Below are 4762 nucleotides of genomic sequence, written 5' to 3'. Positions count from 1 at the left end.
AACTTTACACCAACAAGAGCATTCGCCATGAACTAGAACAGGTGGTAATCACTTGGCGCTATGCCCGGGCTACATGGTGGATGCGATAAAACGTCCCATCCGAGCTTCCGTAGCTTCTGACGAGTCACCAACGAAGTGTGTGGTCTGGCGTTGTCCTAGTGGAACACTACACCCTTCCTGTTGTCCAATTCTGGTCGATCGCCTGCTTCATGCAGTTTAGTTGTTCGCAGTACATGGTAGAATTAAGCGTCTGGTCCTATGGGAGCAGCTCATAATGGATGATTCCTTTCCTTTTGGGAAAAACCCCTGTAAGGAAGATGGACACACACCACCGCTTCGTCGATTTCAAGACCACCTTCGACAGTACGAAAAGAAACTGCCTCTATAACGCTATGTCTGAACTTGGTATCCCCGTAAAGCTAATACGACTGTGTAAGCTGACGTTAAACAATACCAAAGCTCCGTCAGGCTCGAGAGGACTTATCCGAGCTGTTCGATACCAAGCGAGGTTTCCGACAAGCCAACTCCCTATCATACGAACTTCTACACATGACTCCATCCTACATTGTTCAGCGAATTATGAGACAGCGGCTACCCTGGCTAGGTCATGTCGTCAGAAGACGAAAACACTGCAGCTCTGAAAGTATTCAACGGAGCCTGGGGAAACAGAGGAAGACCTCCACTCCGTTGAAGATCGAGTACCGCAATCAAATCAATACAATGGGTCTCAAATCAGTGATGCAGTACTGCATAGCCTAAGCTTCGAATTTGCTAATCTTAACCATCTGGATTAGTAAGTAGTATAATAGTATAGTATCGTTTTCTTTATGGGTGTTTAAAATAATTAAGTCATACGATTGGCCACCTGTCCGTAATCTGGGATATGATGCAATCAATAAAACAGAACTTGGCACATGTGTTTTAAAAACTATACTCTTTGGTCCACACATAAAATACTATATAATAAACCATTAGTCACTGTGAAAATTTATTTTTTATTTGGTTTAATTATTAAATTTTCTTTTCCATTTGGCAATTTACTCAAAATTATTATATATGAAAAGAGTATTACTAAGGAATATGCCTATATGGCGAATGACATAAAAAATCTAAAGTTGATTGATCCAAATTTGTATAGTATATGTTAATATAAGGTTGTCAAATAGCTCGACGAAATTTTGTCGACTCATATAGTTCCACCAGTATGGCAAAACTAGCAAACAACTTTGCCCCTCAAAAGAATTTAGAAGCAAGAAAGGTCACTCTTATATACACAAAGCCCAAAAAGCCTGCGTACATGATACCTTCTACAATAACATGTTGGAAAAAACAACTTTACGTACTTTTTATAAATATCGAATAAAATACTCATTAACGAGCATTAAATACGTAGTTTAATGAAAATAAAATTGATAAAATTGCTGACAAAAACATAAAAAAAAAACAAAACTGGCGGCCAAATAGACCATCCTAAGAAAAAATTGGCTAGAAGGTATATACGTCGAATAAAGTTATTCTTTCTCCGAAATTATTAAAATTCAATGGGAAGTTTGATATCTATAATGTTTTGAAACCTCCTCTCATAAATTTGGGCATGGAATAGAAAATTTCAGAAATTTCTGTCATAGGGATGTGAGCCCATTCCTTGTGCAGAATATCCTTCCAGTCAATATCCTATAGAAATCGTAGCCACTTCGAAGACCCAATTCGTCCTCTCTTTGCTAGAAATTTACTTTTAAGATGTTAAGGAATGAATATTTGTCCACATCATTGCTTCTTCACCATCGTTCTACAAAGTATGCATCAAGATATCCTTAACGATTGCCGTGAACATTTTTCGCCAAAAAATTTGCGCCCCGCGATTCTAAAAACGCAAAACTTGCTTTCATCGGAAAATATAACTTTCTGCCAAAACTCCCGGGGCTTATTTAAGTGCTCTTTCGTTAAAGCATGTACTTTATTATTTAAGTTGAGTGAATTCTAGTGTACAACTTTTTTAATCTTGCGAATGGTGTCAATGCAGAGTGATTTCTTAATTGTTTTTAATATTTAAAGCGATTCTGGATGCCGGAGGTTTCACACTTTGCAAAACATTACGATTTCAAGAAATGGTTTTCGTTCTTTGAAAAGCTTAACCAATAATTTCTTTTCAGAGGCGTTTTTTTTCTTCAGCGCTATGGAATGCCAATAGTTTATGAAACCTTATCCGTGAAATGGAAATATTTTTTCCCAACATAATAATGGCGAAATACTAATCTCAGAAACGCATTTTACATTACGATCTTATTTTAAAATTAGAGGCTACGATCTATTTAGCAGTGATCATCTTGTTGGAAAAGCTCATAGAGGTACAACCACTGTAATAAAGCCATCAATAAAATATAAAATTGAAGTAGGAAAGCTAAGTCCTCGACCTTATGCAACATGCATCAAAGTTAAATGCGGTTCTTACAATATAAGCAGTTCTTTGTGCAATATATTTTCCATCACAATTTATTATAAAACAACCAGAATTTCGACAAACAAGGTCTTGTCTTGGTTGTAGGCGGAGACTTAATTGCCAAGCATCCTTGATGGTGCTCGAGATTAACTAATCCAAAAGGAAAGTAATTATACAAATTTATAACGATTGATCGCTTGTCTGTTTCATCTACAGATGTGCCTACTCACTGGCCTTCTGATCCAAGCGTACCTGTTCTTTTAGACTTCGCTGTATACAAAGGAATTTCTGGGAACATGCTTCTATTTCAAAAAATTTTAATTTGAACTCGGATCATTCACCAATTCTTGTCACTGTACATCTGATGCCTGGCACTATAAGAAGGCAAAAGTTAGTAACTGACACAGATTATTTTCATCAATTTTCGAATGCTCGTATTGATTTAAACACACTAATTAAAAACGAATTTGATCTAGACATTGCACACTCAACTTTTATGAGGCAGCATCTCAAGCCATATATTAAATTAAATAAAAAATAAACGTAAATTAAGAAAAAATTGGCAAAACAGACGACTTCCAGGCGATAAAAAGAATTATAATCAACACAAAAGATCTGAAAGTGAGTTTAAGCGATTATAAGAACCAGACAGTAACAGAATTTTTCAAAAATATTAATGTTGGTACATCTTATGGAAAATCAAGAAATATTGGGTTGTCAAAAAAGTCTTGCGGTATTTTTATTAATTTTTGTTAATGAAATTGAAATGAATTTTTATGACTCATGCCCAGCTCTTGACCGATGCTACGGCTGCTACTATGCCGGTCTCTTTCGACCAATTCAGCGATTTTATCGCTATTTTCGACGACAGGCCTTCCGGAGCGTGGCGCATCTTCGACCACCTCTACACCAGAACGAAAACGTTGAAACCATCGTTGGTCCATAAACTGCACAATTGGCGGCTGGAAATGCATTTTTGCCTTTATCGTAGTAGTACTGTAAAATATGCCGTATTTTCTCTTTATTTTGCTCCATGTTTGCGACGCTATAACTCACGAACGACTTAAAAGAAACGACAATCAATCAAACACGTGTTAGCGCGTGAAATGAGCTTTCCAAAAAGGTATAGCATGACCCGATGCGACGAATAAAACTAGAACAACGCGCTTTCAGCGCCAACTAGCGAAAATACCGCAAGACTTTTTTGACAACCCAATATTTAAAACGTCCAAGAAGAGCAAATGATGCTATAAGAAACTCTAATGGTTCATGGTGTAAATCTCACTCAAGTAAAGCCAAGCGTTTTGTGAATACCTGAAAGAAAATTTCAAGCCGCTTCCACGCCATAACTAAACGGATGAGGAAGAAGTTATGGAATTCACAGATGTTGCCTGCCAAATGGACCTTCCAATAGAACATATCTCAAAGTTAGAGATAGAGAGAGAGTTTGTTATTCAACCCAATTCTTCGACTTGTATCAAAGCCTAATAAATAAGAAAATTATATGAAGTTATTTAGAACAATTAGCTTGGCGGTGACATTCTCCAAAATATTTGAAAGAACATTTCTGAAAAGTCATTGAAATAAACAATGTCATACCTGAGCACCAATTAAGGTTTAGAAAAAACCGCGGACCGATTGAGCAATGTCACCCAGTTGTCAGTTTTACATATAACTGATGCTGAGAAAACAAAAAGTGATGCTCGCTTGTGTTTCTAGATATTCAGCAGGCTTTTGATCGTGTGTGGCCACTCAGGAATGCTTTACAAAAAAAAAAATCATTTTCCTTTATTATTTTAACTAATGCTGAAAGCACTTTATGTGGTTCCAGCTTTTATGTAAAACATAGAAATGATTATTCAGATCTTCAATCAATTGGAGCTGAAGTGCCTCAAGGCAGTGTACTTGGACCTGTCCTCTGTACCATATTCACCTCTGATTTTCCCAACAACCGAAGATGTTCTGAATGCGACATTTGCAGAAGACACTGCTTTAATAATAGTGGCCGGAACCCTGTCTAGTGCTAAGAGTATAGAAACATGGATGACAAACTGGCATATTAAAGTAAATACTGACAAATCAGTTCACGAACATTAACTACCAGAAAGGAGAGTTGTCCTCATGTATATAAAAAAATGGCATTCCGATTCCTCAAAAAATTTCAGTTATATGCCTAGGAATGTATCTTGATCGACGACTTACGTGGAAAGGCCATATCAAAGCTTAGAGGCAGCAAGTTAAGCTTAAGACAAACAAAATGTATTGGGTTCTTGGCACGAAGTCTGAACTCAAACTTGAGAACAAAATTAAGTTATCTAAAAC

This window comes from Bactrocera dorsalis, chromosome 1, assembly GCF_023373825.1.
Source record: "Bactrocera dorsalis isolate Fly_Bdor chromosome 1, ASM2337382v1, whole genome shotgun sequence".
Taxonomy (NCBI): Eukaryota; Metazoa; Arthropoda; class Insecta; order Diptera; family Tephritidae; genus Bactrocera; species Bactrocera dorsalis.
Note: the sequence above shows the minus strand (reverse complement) of the source record.